This window comes from Schistocerca serialis, chromosome 7 (genome assembly GCF_023864345.2).
Source record: "Schistocerca serialis cubense isolate TAMUIC-IGC-003099 chromosome 7, iqSchSeri2.2, whole genome shotgun sequence".
NCBI lineage: Eukaryota > Metazoa > Arthropoda > Insecta > Orthoptera > Acrididae > Schistocerca > Schistocerca serialis.
This window is the reverse complement of record NC_064644.1, coordinates 34,592,899-34,611,556: the sequence shown is the minus strand read 5'-3', so window position 1 is coordinate 34,611,556 and position 18,658 is coordinate 34,592,899.

Below are 18,658 nucleotides of genomic sequence, written 5' to 3'. Positions count from 1 at the left end.
TCTCTACTGTGCTGTCGTCTTCCTGAAAAGAAGTATCTCCGATACCACAGTTCGTTGTCGTGCATTCTCGTCAGTTGACTGCCGTGCTGTGTGGCTCAGCTGTAGGGCCGGCCTCAACGCCAGTCACGTGCGGCCCTGTGTGTAAACGGCAGTAATTCTGTTACCGCCACACTCGGCGCTCGCGGAGTCGCCCCCGCCCCCCTTTTCACTCCAGCGAGTGGTTTCACTGCTCATTAGCAGCCGTGGCGTCGTCGTCATCTCACCGCCCTCAGAGCTGAGTGGCGGGTTTGCTAAACTGCGGGATTTAATGGATCCGTTTCCCCCCTCGGCCCCAGGCAGGGCCCCCTCTATACGTCCAAATTACCTAAATTTGTACCGAATCGCCCGTGACCTGACTACATTCAGTGAGTTAAAAAGTTTCACTGGACTATCAGGTTTCGTTGGCGCCTTAATTTGTAACAGGCGAGCAAGGAAAGCGATAACGTTTAAGCTCTGTGTCCGTCTTTTGTCACGAAGGAATTTAATCACTGTTAACACTCACTCGGATGCCCGCAAGCGTTAAAAGCGCCGATTCCGGGATGGGGGTGTGCGTCGGCAAGTCGCTCAGTTTCGCACCAACAGCAGTACACGTAGGCAGTAGGGGTGCACATATTCCGTTCCGGAGGGTAATGAGATGGCAGCAAGAAGGCCATCCGGCCCCACATTAAACGAACCGTGACAGATCCGTTTACAAACATGCCGACCCTGCGCCGATGCTGGACAATCGATTGAAAACAGCGTTTTCGTGAAACAGAGCTCTAGTTCTTTACTCATATGAAGTGTTGAGCGCTATCGAAAGGGATTCCAAATTGATTCCGCATTTCTAGATTTCCCACAAGGCTTTTGACACCGTACCTCACAAACGGCGTGTAATCAAATTACGTGATCGTAGAATATCGTCTCAGCTATGTGACCGGATTCGTGATTTCCTATCACAGAGGTTACAGTTCGTAGTAACTGACGGAAAGACTTCGAGTAAAACAAAAATGATTTCTGGCGTTCCCCAAGATAGTGTTATAGGCCCTTTGTTGTTACTGATCTATATAAACGATTTGGGAGACAATCTGAGCAGCCGTCTTAGGTTGTTTGCAGATGACGCTGTCGTTTATCGACTAATAAAGTCATCAGAATATCAGAACAAATTTCAAAACGATTTAGAAAAGATGTATGTATGGTGCGAAAATTGGCAACTGACCCAAAAATAATGAAAAATGTGAGGTCATCCACATCAGCACTAGAACGAATCAGTTAATCTTCCGTTACAAGATAAATCAGTCAAATTTGAAGGTCGTAAATTCAACCAAATATCTAGAATTACAACTGCGAATTGGAAAGAACACACAGAAAATGTTGTGGGGAAGGTGAAGCAAAGAATGCGTTTTATTGGCAGCACACTTAGAAGACGCAACAGATCTACTAAAGAGACTGTCTACACTACGCTTGTCTGTCCTCTTTTAGAATACTGCTGCGCGATGTACGATCTTTACCAGATAGGATTAACGGAGTACATCGATAAAGTTCAAAGAAGAGCAGCACGTTTTGCAATATCGAGCAATACGGAAAAGAGTGTAACGAACATGATACAGGATTTGGGGTGAACATGATTAAAACAAAGGCGAAATCTTCTCACGAAATTTCAATCGCCAACCTTTTCCTCCGAATGCGAAAATATTTTGTTGGTGCCGACCTACACAGGGAGAAACTATCGTCATAACAAAATAAGGGAAACCAGAGCTCGCACGGAAAGATATCAGTGTTCGTTTCTTCTGCGCGCTGTTCGAGATTGGAATAATAGAGAATTATTGTGAAGGTGGTTCGATAACCCTCTGCCAGGCAGTTAAATGTGATCTGCAAAGTGTCCATGTAGTTGTAGATGTAGATGAAAGACACAAGAAAATTATGGGTGATGTCATTAATCACTGTGTACAGCAGAGCATATTCTTCGTTACGCGAGTTTTAACGACGCATCCGTCTGTGTGTGTTCATTTTCTACCGCGGCTAGATTAAAGATAACCGTTCTTCGTGTTAACAATGCTTATTTTTATAGTAACAGTAAAGAAATCAATGGGATTTGACAGCAAGGATAAATTCAGCCATGGCAGGAACTGCAACAGCTGTCGTGAGGAGGGAGAAAATTGTGCTGGTCACTGACAACGTAACATACTTTAGGGTAGCATCTAAACTATAAAAAAAATATCTCGTTTGGAAGTTGAAAATCTTATTGCTTATTGTTAATCATTCTGTTAAAATAATTTGGTTAGCTACGTCAGAAGCATTCAATACTTTTATTGTGAAGTCAAAGATCAACATATGGAACAATTTTTGTTTCGCTCAGAAGAAGTCAGTGACGAAAACGTCCTGCCTGTTTTAGTCTGGTGGCGCCGGACATGACTGTACAGCTAAATAATGACGTCAATTGCGTGTATTCAAGTGTAGGGCTGTCAACAGTTAATGCACCTGGACATAGCTGTACTAGGTCAAATTAATTCCAAATACACACGTCAAAAAAAGTTTTGCATCACCCCGATTCCCAGTGCTCTTGAAGATAGACGTTGACTTTGGATATTGTATCACAGACACAGTCCCTTTGACTGTTCAGAGATGTCACTAAACCTGCCCAAAAATGTAAACAACCATACATGGAGGGGAGGGGATCCGACAGCCGATAGTTCCAGTCATTCCACCAGCAAGGAGGTACACGGCTGGTGTTCTCTGTAGTTCAACCGTGCCTAGACGGTCAATACCGCGGTGCGATGACGAGGTCCATCTTTGCATCCACGACACCCTGCAGCGCGGTACAGATGTGCCCAATAACATGCCGAATGGACCGCTCAGGATCGGCTTCACGTTCTCTTCACCGATGAGTGTCGCATATGCCTTCAACCAGACAATCGTCGGAGACGTGTTTGGAGGCAACCCGGTCAGGCTGAGCGGTTTAGACACACTATCTAGCGGCTGCTTCGAGGTGGAGTTGCCTGCTATTTTGGGGTGGCATTATGTGGGGCCGACGTACGCCGCTGGTGGTCATGGAAGGCGCCGTAACGGCTGTACTATATTGAATGCTATCCTCCGACCGATAGTGCAACCATACCGGCAGCATATTGGGGAGGCATTCGTTTTCATGGACGATAATTCGCGTCCCGTCCGTGCACCTCTTGTGAATGACATCCCTCAGGATAACGACATCGCTCGACGAGAATGGCCAGCATGTTCTCCTTACATGAACCCTATCGAACATGCCTGGGATACATTGAAAAGGGCTGTCTATGGATGGCGTGACCTACCAACCACTCTGAGGGATCTACACCGAATTGCCGTTGAAGAGGCATGGCATGCATCAATGGAAGAGGACGTGCTATTGGGTATTGGAGGCACCGGTGTGTACAGCAGTCTGGACCATCACCTCTGAAGGTCTCACTCTATGGTGGTACAACATGCAATGTGTGGTTTTCATTAGCAATAAAAAGGGCGGAAGTGATGTTTATGTTGACCTCTATTCCAGTTTTCTGTACAGGTTCCGGAAGACCCGGAACTGAGGTGATGCAAAACGTTTTTTGATATCTGTAAATACAACAGCAGAACGGTAGGAGTAGTACTGAGCTTGGTGTTGTTAGTGGTAAGAGGGATGACATACCACCGTATTTCATCTCAGGCTGTGCCTCATGCACTCCAGGATAACAGCAAAAGCCAACATAGAAATGATGTGAACTGCTAAATTTGCAACAGAAAGTAAATATTCTGTGACCTGCCTGCTTTGCAAGTTTATATTTGAATGTGACACAAGCCTCGCATTGTGGAGCCCAGTTGATATTATATTAATGATCTTGCGGACAATATTAATAGTAAACATAGATTTTCTGCAGAGTATTCAATTATCTGTAATGAAATACTGTCCGAAAGAGTCTGCATAAATATTCAGTCAGATCTTGACAAGGGTTCAAAGTGGTGCAAAGACTGGTAACTTGCTTTAAACATACAGAACTGTAAATCTGCGCACTTCACAAAAAGAATAAAAGAATGTAGCATCCTATGACCATAATGTCAGTGAATCACAGTTGGAATCGACCAACTGTTACAAATACCTGTGTGTAACAGTTTGGAAGAATATGAAATGAAATGATCACAAAAGGTAGTAGACTTCGGTAGAATCTTGGGAAAGGCAATCAGTCTACAAAGGAGATTGCTTACAAATGACTTGTGTGACCCATTATAGAATGTCACTAGAGTTTGTGAGACAGGTACCAGAAGGATTAACAGTGGATTCTGAATGTACACAGAGAAGGCCAGCACGAATGGTCACAGGTTTGTTTGACCCGTGGGAGAGTGTCACAGAGATACTGATGGTACTGAACTGATAGACTGTTGAAAATAGACGTAAACTACCCCAATAAAGCCTACTAACAAAGGTACAATAGCCACCTTTAACTGATGACTCCAGGACGATGCGAGTACTATAGCCCCCTGTGTATTGCTGTAATTAGATTAATTACAGCAGCCACAGAAGCATTCAGAATCTTTCTTATCGCGTTCCATGCAAGGGGAAGAAATCCAAACTTCTGATAGAATGGGACAAGCCCTCACCCATGCCATTCACAGTGGTCTGCAGAGTATAGATGTAGATGTAGATGTAGATCAAGTTGCGGGAAGTGAAAAATGCTGCAAATCCGTCCTGCGCGTGAGGACTAACAGAAAGTAATGACAAATCTGCTACACTTCCATAAGTGTCTCACAGGTTTGTCCTATGATTGGTTTTCGAACAGTTATCCCATGCAGCAGCTGAATAAACTACAGTTATAAATTCAGGAACTGTAGTAAAAATTGAAACTGATGTTTGTTCATTTTAACCTTGAAGTTCACTCTTTCAGTGACTGAATGACGTGAAAATGAGTTCAAGGAAGTTAAAACAGATACCCACTGCGCAAATTTCTTCCCAGCTGTTTCTGCATCCCCATCGTACAGCGCAGCTTAGTGGCTTTTATAGCAGGAAAATTTCGCTTGAGGCACAGGCGCGGCTTCAATCATGAGAACAGTCTTAACTCTCCCCTCAAAGAACATTTTGGTTAAAGTGTTTACAGTTTTACGTATTTTAATTTCCAAGTTCTTCAGCTAACTTTTGGTGAATAAAAGAACTACATAAACTAAGAGTCTCGCAAATGGAGAGGAATTGCAGAGATCACGGGCCATGTTTAACACAGAACACTTTTCAAACAGTGGAAAATTCAGGATGGAATGAAACAACGTAATGAATAGGATGCTTCCTACTCACCATATAGTGGAGATGCTGAGTCGCAGAAAGGCACAACAAAACGATTGGCTCTTGCTGCCAGACACTGTGGTCATGTGTGTGTGAGTTGCGTTTGTGTGGAGTGTGCATGTGCATATGTTGTCTACTTCTGACAAAGGCCTTGTTGGCCGAAATCTAACTTTCCGACAGTCTTTTCGTTGCGCCTTTCTGCGACTTAGCATCTCCGCTGTATGGTAACAACTATACTTTTCATTATATGGTTTCAAGACACTTTTCGGTAGCTTGCCCTCGTTGCTGAGCTTGTAGCCTGCGGATAACATTTCGAACAGGAAAAGGCGCATATTCGCAGGCCGATAGTACCTTCGGTCAATAACATATCCGACACGGTTCGTGAGTCCACAGGCAATGTACTCATCCATATTATATTAATGCCTCCGTCTGCATTGTTAATGCTGACTGTTAATATGACATGAATGAGTTCATTGTTTTGCACACTTTAAGACCTTCCATATATTTTTCTTTTTTTTTTTTTACTATTTGACAAAAGTGAATAATTCATGGATTTTGGTTAGCACACTGGACTCGCATTCAGGAGGACGACGGTTCAATCCCGTCTCCGGCCATCCTGATTTAGGTTTTCCGTGATTTCCCTAAATCGTTTCAGGCAAATGCCGGGATGGTTCCTTTGAAAGGGCACGGCCGATTTCCTTCCCCATCCTTCCCTAACCCGAGCTTGCGCTCCGTCTCTAATGGATTTTATTATTTGATTTTATCGCCTAGTATGATGTTGTAAATGTTTTTATGAACTTGACGGACTATGGACCGAAACTGGTTGTTCAATAAAGAAATTTTATCAGCAGCCCTTGGCGGTAAATCATGCTTACGACCTGTGGGGCACGCTTTCTTAAAAATGGCTCTGAGCACTAGACTTAACTTCTTAAGTCATCAGTCCCCTAGAACTTAGAACTACTTAAACCTAACTAACCTAAGGACATCACACACATCCATGCCCGAGGCAGGATTCGAACCTGCGACCGTAGCAGTCGCGCGGTTCCAGACTGAAGCGGCTAGAACCGCGCGGCCACTCCGGCCAGCCACGCTTTCTCAAAACATACTCTGAAATTTTCTCTGTGGAGTTCTGTGCTACCCTGTTTACGTGCCTGTGTGATTTTATATTATGCGTCCGCAGAGAAGTGCCATTCATTTCACGCCTGTGTTTTGGGTGGCACCGATTGGCAGAAATCAGACGTTTGTTGATGGCTCACCTTCTGAATGCTACCTGCTTACTGGATTTCACGGTTTTCTTAAGTTTTGTCGACTGGGGACGGATAACGTGCACGCTACTCGTCAGTCGCCTTATCTCAAACTGAGGCTAATCAAGAGTGTGAGCCGCTACAGAGATGTTTGTACCATTGAGAACTGCGGTATGTCGCAACTTGTTGTTTACTCTAAGAGTATATGCGGAAAAAAATCACCGCACAATTAAGGTAACTGTCCAGCGACAATAGCGACGCCGTAAGGGGGCTGTAGCGACCAGGGCAATGACCCCGAGGATAAGGACAGATAGAACGGAAATAAGGAAAAATTAAAATCTACATCTACACGATTACTCTGAAATTCCCATTTAAGTGTTTGGCAGAGAGTTCATCGAAGCACAATCATACTATCTCTCTACCATTCCACTCCCGAACAGCGCACGGGAAAAACGAACACCTAAACCTTTCTGTTCGAGCTCTGATTCCTCTTATTTTATTTTGATGCTCATTCCTACCTATGTAGGTTGGGCTCAACAAAATATTTTCGCATTCGGGAGAGAAAGTTGGTGACTGAAATTTCGTAAATAGATCTCGCCGCGACGAAAAACGTCTTTTCTTTAATGACTTCCATCCCAACTCGCGTATCATATCTGCCACACTCTCTCCCCTATTACGTGATAATACAAAACGAGCTGCCCTTTTTTGCACCCTTTCGATGTCCTCCGTCAATCCCACCTGGTAAGGATCCCACACCGCGCAGCGATATTCTAACAGAGGACGAACGAGTGTCGTGTAAGCCGTCTCTTTAGTGGACTTGTTGCATCTTCCAAGTGTCCTGCCAATGAAACGCAACCTTTGGCTCGCCCTCCCCACAGTATTATCTATGTGGTCTTTCCAACTGAATTTGTTCATAATTTTTACACCCAGGTGCTTAGTTGAATTGGCAGCCTCGAGAATTGTACTATTTATCGAGTAATCGAATTCCAACGGATTTCTTTTGGAAATCATGTGGATCACCTCACACTTTTCGTTATTTAGCGTCAATTGCCACCTGCCACACCATACAGCAATCTTTTCTTAATCGCTTTGCAACTGATACTGGTCTTCGGATGACCTTACTAGACGGTAAATTACAGCATCATCTGCGAACAACCTAAGAGAACTGCTCAGATTGTCACCCAGGTCATTTATATAGATCAGGAACAGCAGAGGTCCCAGGACGCTTCCCTGGGGAACACCTGATATCACTTCAGTTTTACTCGATGATTTGCCGTCTATTACTACGAACTGCGGCCTTCCTGACAGGAAATCACGAATCCAGTCGCACAACTGAGACGATACCTCATATGCCCGCAGCTTGATTAGAAGTCGCTTGTGAGGAACGGTGTCAAAAGCTTTCCGGAAATCTAGAAATACGGAATCAACTTGAGAACCCCCGTCGATAGCGGCCATTACTTCGTGCGAATAAAGAGCTAGCTGCGTTGCACAAGAACGATGTTTTCTGAAACCATGCTGATTACGTATCAATAGATCGTTCCCTTCGAGGTGATTCATAATGTTTGAATACACTATATGCTCCAAAACCCTACTGCAAACCGACGTCAATGATATAGGTCTGTAGTTCGATGGATTACTCCTACTACCCTTCTTAAACATTGGTGCGACCTGCGCAATTTTGCAATCTGTAGGTACAGATCTATCGGTGAGCGAGCGGTTGTATATGATTGCTAAGTAGGGAGCTATTGAATCAGCGTAATCTGAAAGGAACCTAATCGGTATACAATCTGTACCTGAACACTTGCCCGTATCAAACGATTTGAGTAGCTTCGCAACCCCTAAGGTATCTACTTCTAAGAAATTCAAGCTAGCAGCTGTTCGTGTATCAAATTCTGGAATATTCCATTCGTCTTCCCTGGTGAAGGATTTTGGAAAACTGCGTTCAATAACTCCGCTTTAGCGGCACAGTCGTCGGTAACAGTACCATCGGCACTGCGCAGCGAATGTATTGACTGCGTCTTGCCGCTTGTGTACTTTACATACGTCCAAAATTTCTTCGGATTTTCTACCAAATTGGGAAGGAAAAGTGAAAACAATAGTAAAACTGATCAGGCAAGACAAGTCCTTCTCCACGTTAAAATAATCAAAGATTACATCTTTCTGAGGTTAAGATATTTACTCAGATCGAAGAATAATCTTTCACTTGAATATCGCTTAATTGAATTTACAGAACCAAATGGATGAGATATGAACAAAGGTTTTGGCCAAGCTATGATGGAGCTGAAATGGTACTTTTGAAGGCAATTAAAATTTGTACAAACTAACAAAGGAAACTCGTCATAGCACCGCCCTCAGATTTAGTGGTAAAATGACCCAGTGGATAGGCCGGCAAAAACTGAACACAAGTCAAGGATGAAAACAGGAAGAAGGTCTACTGAACTGTGAAAAAGGAAGCGAAATAGAAACAGTGAACGGTCCTAGCTCAGGTTGTGCGACACTGAACAAAACCAGTCAGCCATTGCGTCGTGGTTGTGTGGTCGCGGTGTTGGTTGCAAAGCGTCAGATTTGTGTTCAAAACTTCCGCATACCTCACACATTTTTTTTCACAAAATTATGAACTTTCCGTCCGGTTATCGATCTGTCTGTTCTCCTTCTGTAATCTTTCCAGTTGTCATACTATAATTGTTCATAGACTATCATTCGCGTGGTAAGAATGTACGAGTGTCGTTCAATAAGTAATGCCTCACATTCTTTTTTCTCACAACAAATTTATTGTTAAGAGTCAGTATTTGGTGACAATATACATCAACATGTGTTGTGTACATAGTTCTGCGTAGTCAGCGCGTACACAACTTTCCCACTAGAGCGCGCCCCGCTAAGCACAACAGCGCAGGCGCAGCGCTCGTCCGTCTCCGCACTACGAGATGGCGCTGTCTTAGAGACGTACCAAATTCTGCTTCCGCCGATCCGCGTGTTAATATGTAACGCAGCCAATGAGATTGCTGCTAACGTAGAACCTTTTCTCCTCGCGGATCACACTCGCGCAGTGATACCTGAACGCGCGAGGTATTATAACGAGTGTACAGACCTCCAAGTCAGCCTGCATTAGTCTGTAGTCAAGTATCAGTCTACGCCTAATAAGATTATCATATTCCTGTACATAGTCATGAAGATAAATGTATAGACACTTTGTCAAGTATCAGAGATATGTGAGAATAAGATTAACATACCAAGACCGAAGGAACTTCAGATTGTCAAAAAATGGTTCAAATGGTTCTGAGCACTATGGGACTCAACTGCTGAGATCATTAGTCCCCTAGAACTTAGAACTAGTTAAACCTAACTAACTTAAGGACATCACAAACATCCATGCCCGAGGCAGGATTCGAACCTGCGACCGTAGCGGTCTTGCGGTTCCAGACTGCAGCGCCTTCAACCGCACGGCCACTTCGGCCGGCTTTAGGTTGTCAATTGTAAACAGCATCCAGAATCAAATTACGTAATATCTATGCTGTTTATTATTTTAATAAATGTGTGTGAAAATTAATCAAGTTCTGTTTAAAGTTGGTCACCGTCAATCTGCTACTCTAAACGTGCAAGTGGCATTTCTATCGTCTGACCTAACGGCAGAAGATAAACACGCCACGATAAGACCACGAGACATATTGCTGACACTCGCCTACTTCGTTAGAGCGACAAGTCAAATAATCTGATGGTGTGTGTACCGAAGGTCTTACAGTACGCACACCACAACATGTCTTGTCCATGTCCTATTTTTCTACGTAGTCTCCATGACGTTCTATGGCAGTAGGCCAATGTTGTGGAAGAGCGTGTATTCCCCGCTGGTAAAAGCTCTTGTCCTGTAGGGGTAGCCATGTTTTCACTGCATGACTGACACTCTCGTCATCTTCAAGATGTGTTCTCCGTCGGTCTCAACAGGCTCCAACAATTCAGGTGAAATGGGCTTTCTTTGAAACTTGTGGTTCGCTGTGAGCATTCGTGGAATCCATCGTGAGCACCTCTTTGATTATCTAAGAGTCTCGAGCACTGCAGACGCACGTCCAACGCTGACTGATAACTGTAGAGGCAATTGTCAAGTTGTGTTGCGCCGGTCGGCACGAGTAATGGGATCTGCACGATTCAGCTCGTCTGGAGTAGTGGCTGGGACAGGACGTCCCGAGCGTGGCTGATCATGGGGCTCTGTTTCTACATTTTCTGAGGCTGTAACTTTCTTTACCCATCGCTCAACTGTACTCTTATCAACTGCAGCATCGTCATGCACTGCACACAAACGTGTATAGATGGTTACCACAGTTTCTTTTTCTACACACAAGAATTCAGTAACAACACGCTGCTTGTAACACGAGCCTTATTAGACACCTGCCACAATGATTCGAAACTTCACCGGCACACAGAACAAACATCAAATCTGAAGCGTCAGTAAAGACGTTTGTCTATGTATTTTAATGGCTTTTTTATAAGAATGTGGGGCATTACTTATTGAACGACCCTTGTATTACCGCCGCTAGTAAATGTGATAAAAAAGTGAGAGCAGGTGAGATGCTGCATAGACCTCTCACAGAAATGAAAAACAAACGGGTTCAGATGGCTCTGAGCACTAAGGGACTTAACATCTGAGGTCATCATTCCCCGAGACTTGGAACTACTTAAACAGAAATAACCTAAGGACACCACACACATCCATGCCCGAGGCAGGATTCGAACCTGCGACCGTAGCAGCAGCGCGATTCCGTACCGAAGCGATTAGAACCGCTCTGTCACAACGGCCGGCTAAACAAACGGGTGTGAACTTGTTACAACAAAGGAGTTCAAGAGGCAAAACTTCCAAAGCGGGACGCAAAAGTCATAAAATGTAGACATGTGTAGAAACAATAGGAGGTGCATACGTCTCAAGAACCCTTCCTTACGCCTCGTTGTTGCAAACGGACGTTACACCACAGCAAATACACAAACTTGAATACAGCGAACAGACACGACAATGACCAGATGGATAGTTCATAATTCTGTGAAAAAAAAGGAACACTGCCGAGATTTGAATACGGATCACCCGCTTAGCAGTCCAACACCGTGACGCATAACCACGACGCCGTGGGCCTTCAACATAGCTCGATTATGCATATGTTGAGCTTGTGCCATTCACTGTTCCTATTTTGCTTCTTTTTTCACGATTCCGTACACCTTCTTCCTGTTTTCACGCTTCATCTGTGTTCAGTTTTTGAGGTGCTATCCAGTGGCCCAACTTACCACTAGATCTGAGGGGGTTGCGATGGGGAGTTTCCCTTGTAAGGAAGAACCGTTAGTTTAATTGTTTTCCTTTCAAAAACCTCGCAAATTAAAGATACAATAATTTATAAAGTCATGGTAGTGATTGCTCTGTGTGAACCTTCAACGAAAATTTATTGAAACTACTTCACTTCGTAGGAAAAATAAGAAGACCCGTTCTTCTGCTGTTCCATCTTCAATGAGGCCATTTTTTGTGTTGCAACGACCAAATATATATATAGGATGGTCCACTGATCGTGACCGGGCCAAATATCTCACGAAATAAGCGTCAAACGAAAAAACTACAAAGAACGAAACTTGGCTAGCTTGAAGGGGGATCCAGATGGCGCTATGGTTGGTCCGCTAGATGGCGCTGCCATAGGTGAAACGGATATCAACAGCGTTTTTTTTTCTTTTTTTAAAAATGGGGACCCCCCATTTTTTATTACATATTCGTGTAGTACGTAAAGAAATATTAATGTTTTAGTTGGACCACTTTTTCGTTTTGTGATAGATGGCGCTATAATACTCACAAACATATGGCTCACGATTTTAGACGAACAGTTGGTAACAGGTAGGTTTTTTAAATTAAAATACAGAACGTAGGTACGTTTGAACATTTTATTTCGGTTGTTCCAATGTGATACATTTACCTTTGTGAACTTATCATTTCTGAGAACGCATGCTGTTACAGCATGACTACCTGTAAATACACATTAATGCAATAAATGCTCAAAATGATGTCTTTCAACCTCAATGCATTTGGCAATACGTGTAACGACATTCCTCTCAACAGCGACTAGTTCGCGTTTCGTAATGTTCGTACATGCATTGACAATGCGCTGACGCATGTTGTCAGGCGTTGTCGGAGGTTCACGATAGCAAATATCCTTCAACTTTCCCCACAGAAAGAAATCCGGGGACGTCAGATCTGGTGAACGTGCGGGCCATGATACGGTGCTTCGACGACCAATCCACCTATCATGAAATATGCTATTCAATACCGCTTCAACCGCACGCGAGCTATGTGCCGGACATCCATCATGCTGGAAGTACATCGCCATTCTGTCATGCAGTGAAACATCTTGTAGTAACATTGATAGAACATTACGTAGGAAATCAGCATACATTGCACCATTTAGATTGCCATCGATAAAATGGGGGCCATTTATCCTTCCTCCCACAATGCCGCACCATACATTAATCCGCCAAGGTCGCTGGTGTTCCACTTGTCGCAGCCACCGTGGATTTTCCGTTGCCCGATAGTGCATATTATGCCGGTTTACGTTGCCGCTGTTGGTGAATGACGCTTCGTCGCTAAATAGAACGCATGCAAAAAATCTGTCATCGTCCTGTAATTTCTCTTGTGCCCAGTGGCAGAACTGTACACGACGTTCAAAGACGTCACCATACAATTCCTGGTGCATAGAAATATGGTACGGTTGCAATCGATATTGATGTAGCATTCTCAACACCGAAGTTTTTGAGATTCTCGATTCTCGCGCAATTTGTCTGCTACTGATGTGCGGATTAGCCGCAACAGCAGCTAAAACACCTACTTGGGCATCATCAATTGTTGCAGGTCGTGATTGACGTTTCACATGTGGCTGAACACTTCCTGTTTCCTTAAATAACGTAACTATGCGGCGAACGGTCCGGAGTCTTGGATGATGTCGTCCAGGATACCGAGCAGCATACATAACACACGCCCGTTGGGCATTTTGATCACAGTAGCCGTACATCAACACGATATCGACCTTTTCCGCAATTGGTACACGGTCCATTTTAACCCGGGTAATGTACCACGAAGCAAATATCGTCTGCACTGGCGGAATGTTACGTGATCCCACGTACTTATACGTTTGTGACTATTACAGCGCCATCTATCACAAAGCGAAAAAAGTGGTCCAACTAAAACATTCATATTTCTTTACGTACTACACGAATATGTAATAAAAAATGGGGGTTCCCATTAAAAAAAACGCTGTTGATATCCGTTTGACCTATGGCAGCGCCATCTAGCGGGCCAACCATAGCACCATCTGGTTTCCCCCTTCAAGCTAGACGAGTTTCGTTCTTTGTAGTTTTTTCGTTTGATGCTTATTTCGTGAGATATTTGGCCCGGTCACTGTCAATGGACCACCCTGTATATAGGTATATTCTTGGAGCACTCATCAGGAGTGACGTATACAATGGGTCGCAAAAGAGAGTCGAGAAACTGAATCTAGTTCTTAAAGGTGCTGCAGAGGCGAAGAGGCTTGTCAAAAAGTAACCCTGTATTGTTAAACGACATATTACGGGTACACTTTTTTCGTCTCAGCGTGCTACATTGATGAAAACGATATGTGGGGGATGTTTTGTTGAATTGGGGACGGTGTGGGCACGCAGGAAATGGAGGGGAAGAATGGTTCAAATGGCTCTGGACACATCTGAGGTCATCAGTCCCCTAGAACTTCGAACTACTTAAACCTAACTAACCTAAGGACATCACACTGAGCAATGTCCGAGGCAGGATTCGAACCTGCGACCGTAGCAGTCGCGCGGTTCCGGACTGAAGCGCCTAGAACCGTTCGGCCACCGCGGAGGGGAAGAATGCCACACAAGTTATCTTCCCAAGATTCTGGTGAGGATTCATCCTAGGGCAGCACTACGGCAACAATATCTATATCGACATCTATGTCTGTACACCGCAAGCCTCCTTATGGCGTGTGGCGGAGGTTGTTTCGTGTCCCCACTTCCCCCTTCCATGTTCCTGTCACGAATGCTGCTCTGGAAGAATATTTGAAGGTAAGCCTTTTCGTGGGCTCAACTCTAATTTTACCTTCATGGTCTTTTCGTGATCTATACGCGTACGTAGGAGGAAGTAAAATGTTGATTGTCTATTCTACGACCATACGCAATGTACCCGCCATAGAATCCGCCAATGGATTTGGATGACTATCCCCATGACCTTTAAGCGCTTCCTAAATGAACTCATGACGAAACGTGCTGCTCTTCTTTGGATCTTCAATATTTCCTGTATCAGTCCTACCTGACCGAGTGAAGTGGCGCAGTGGTTAGTACACTGCGCTCGCATTCAGGAGAAGGACGGTTTAACCCCGAGTCTGGCCATCCTGATTTAGGATTTCCGTGATTTCCCTAAATCATTTCAGGCAAATGCTGGGATGGTTCCTTTGAAAGGGCACGGCCGACTTCCTTCCCCATTCTTCCCTATTCCGATGGGACAATGACTTCGGTGCAGACAGACATTTGACAGTGTAGTCAGCTCTACAGTCGGCCATGCATACACTGAGTGACGTGCTCTTCAGAGACGAATGATGTTTCAGCTTGCACGATCATTCTCATGTCACTTACCTCTTGATGGATAACGGTAGACAGAACAGTCACAGAAACTTAGTGAAAATTAATCACTGGGATTATATGAGAACAACTAATCATGAAATGTCGTGCCAAACTTTACGGCATCGTTAGTGGTCGTAAACCTCCCGTAACACTTAAAAGAGTGATGACATAGTACGGCTTCGAGAAATGCAGCTGGGCCAAACTTCCTTGTTATGATGACAACGTCCTTTTCGCATAGAGCTGTTCTAATGAACGGTTTTCTCACCGATGAAGTTATTCACCACATAGACTTGTCAGCGAGGTTTTAAGTAGGCTGTTTATGTTTTCTTATTGGCAACGTTACGTAGCGCTCTGTATGAAAATCACTGGCTGTGCTGTGTGCAGTCTGTGGCTAGTTTGCATTGTTGTCTGCCATTGTAGTGTTGGGCAGCTGGATGTGAACAGCGCGTAGCGTTGCGCAGTTGGAGGTGAGCCGCAAGCAGTGGTGGATGTGGGGAGAGAGATGGCGGAGTTTTGAAATTTGTAAGACTGGATGTCATGAACTGCTATATACATTATGACTTTTGAACACTAGTAAGGTAAATACATTGTTTGTTCTCTATCAAAATCTTTCATTTGCTAACTATGCCTATCAGTAGTTAGTGCATTCCGTAGTTTGAATCTTTTATTTAGCTGGCAGTAGTGGCGCTCGCTGTATTGCAGTAGTTCGAGTAACGAAGATTTTTGTGAGGTAAGTGATTTGTGAAACGTATAGGTTAATTTAGTCAGGGCCATTCTTGTAGGGATTACTGAAAGTCAGATTACGTTGCGCTAAAAAAAAATATTGTGTGTCAGTTTAAGCACAGTCTTGTATAATTGTTCTAAGGGGACGTTTCAGGTTTCCTGATCAATCGGAGTCAGAGATGCACTGGGGAGGCCCTAACATGTGTTTCTATTTAATATTATTTGTTTACGTCTTCTTTCATAAAGACTATGGCTAACTATCGATATGCTATACGACAGTAGATCCAATAATATCCAACTTTTTAAAGAAAAAATTCTATAGCTGACTCCCACCATTGGTCTATGAGGAAGCAATGTTATAGCTGCTGAGGCTGTGTTTGAACACGGCAGTTAACATCACAGTTCGGGAAATCTCGGGCTCTGTTCGGTTGTTTGATCGGCCTGCGATTTAGTGATTTTTGTTGGTGCTATCACAACGACTTGTCTTACTGTTTCTAATGTGCTATGGCTTTTAATAATAATAAAAAGATAAAACGCGGACTGGAATATCTTCTAGGGAGCAGCTTATGCGTAACAGCGGCAACTAATCAATAATAAAATATTGGACCCACAATTTCGCCCAATTCTCGAGGTTTCGCTAGTCCCGCAATCTAGTGAAGTCTGATGGTATTGGTTCCAAGACGGGTCTCGCCGCTGTAATTCATTATGGCGATAAAAATTACAGTCACTTTATTACGATATATTCGTTTGTTCGGCATTTGAGTCTTGATAAATTTTCTTGATAGTTTCATCTGAATGTTATCACCTTGTATTCAACCTATTAAAATATCTATTATTCTAATATGCGAACAGGGATTGTATATTGCTCATTTGTAACCTACTTGCTAAATCATTACTGTCTCTCATAAACAAATAAAATATTGTACTGAGTCAGTCAAGTAATATTTGCGTCTTTGTCTGTTACTTTTACTTAAGAATCAGAGTAAATATTTATACAGCCATACATACTGGTACTGCGTGAGAACTCGTATTGTTAAATAGTTCGAACACAACAGTAGTTTGTGCAGTGGGATTTAATGCTATTTCCTCCAGTGTCCCACGAAATTTTCAAATTTTATGCAGCGTTGTAGCTTATTGTTGTAGCTAGTTCGTAGTGTCTTGCGTATTCCTCGCAATCGCGCCGCGCGAGTGAAATGTCACGTGATTGTTCGAACAAATTCGATACTGTATCGAACGCTGCGACATATCGGAAAATCTCGAGCCCGTTCGGACGCGAGTATCGTTTGTCCAGCTCTAATAACTACCCGCATTCGTAGTTGTGAGCGTTGGTGGTGTGTAGACGTCGCAAAGCGTTGTTTCTGCTGAATCGATTAACGTTTGAGGAGAGCATAAGTGACCAGAATTATACAGTGAAGTCGCACATCCGCATCGACTACAGACACGTGATCCAGGATATCAGTGTGGAAAAAATTACTAGTATTTCGTGCAGCACAAGGTATTGTTCTTTTTTTTAACTTCGTAGGGTGCTGGAAGACGAACTAGATTAATAAATTAACTTCTGTGAACCTAATATCCAGCGTTCTTATATAGGAACCTTAATTATCCAATTTCTCGTGCAGAAGTAATTGGTTTGACGAAAGGCAGTAGGTGAAGCAATACTACTTCCAGTACCATTACTACAGACAAATGTCGAGATGAATCGTCGTAGAGGCTAACGTATAATTTTATAGTATGCACTACATTTCGGTTAATGCAAATGGATCGGTCGGTTTTAGAAAATTTGTGCAACTTTCTCGTAGCCTAAAATAAAACAGTTTTTGAAATACCACTACGAACGTAATGCACATCTTGTAGTTGTGGTCTTCAATCTGAAGACTGGTTTGATGCAGCTCCCCACGCCACTCTGTCCTGTGCAAGGATCTACATCTCTGCTGATCATCTGCAACCTGCATCCATTTGAACATGCTTTTTGTATTTCAGCCTCGATCTCCCTCTATAAATTATACTCCTATACTTCCTTCTATTACCAAATTAACGAGTCCTTGATGCCTCAGTACATGTCCTACCAACCAGTCGCTGTTTTAGTGAAGTTGTGTCAGAAATTTCTTTTTCTCCAGTTTGATTAAAAATCTCCTCATTAGTTTTTCTATCTACCTATCTAATTTCCAACGTTCGTCCGTAGCATCACATTTCAAAACATTCTTGTCTCTTCTTGTAGTCCGAAACTTTTGTCGTCCACATTTCATTTCCGAACAAGGCTACATTCCGTACAAATACCTTCAGAAAAGACTTCCTAACACTTAAATTTCTGTTTGATGTTAAGAAAGTCCTCTTATTCAGAAACGCTTTTCTTTCTACTGGCAGTCTTCATTTTGTATCCTCTCTACTTCGGTGACTGACTGAGATTTTACTGCCCAAATAACAAAACATATCGACTCCTTTTGTGTTTCGTTTACTGACCTAATTCTATCAGCATCACCTGATTTGATTCGACTGCATTGCATTACTCTTGTTTTACTTCTTGAAATACATCTTATAACCCTTTCTAAAGACACTGTCCATTCCGTTCAATTGCTCTTCGAAGTACTTTACCGTCTCCAAGAGAATTACAATGTCACTGGCGAACTGGAAAGTCCCTATCCAACTTTCTCCTTGGATTACTTCACTGCTTGGTCAATGTACAGACTGAATAACATCGAGGATAGGCTATAGCTCTGTCTCACTCCTTTCTCAAGAGCTGCTTCCCCTTCGATTCCTATAACTTCAGTCTGGT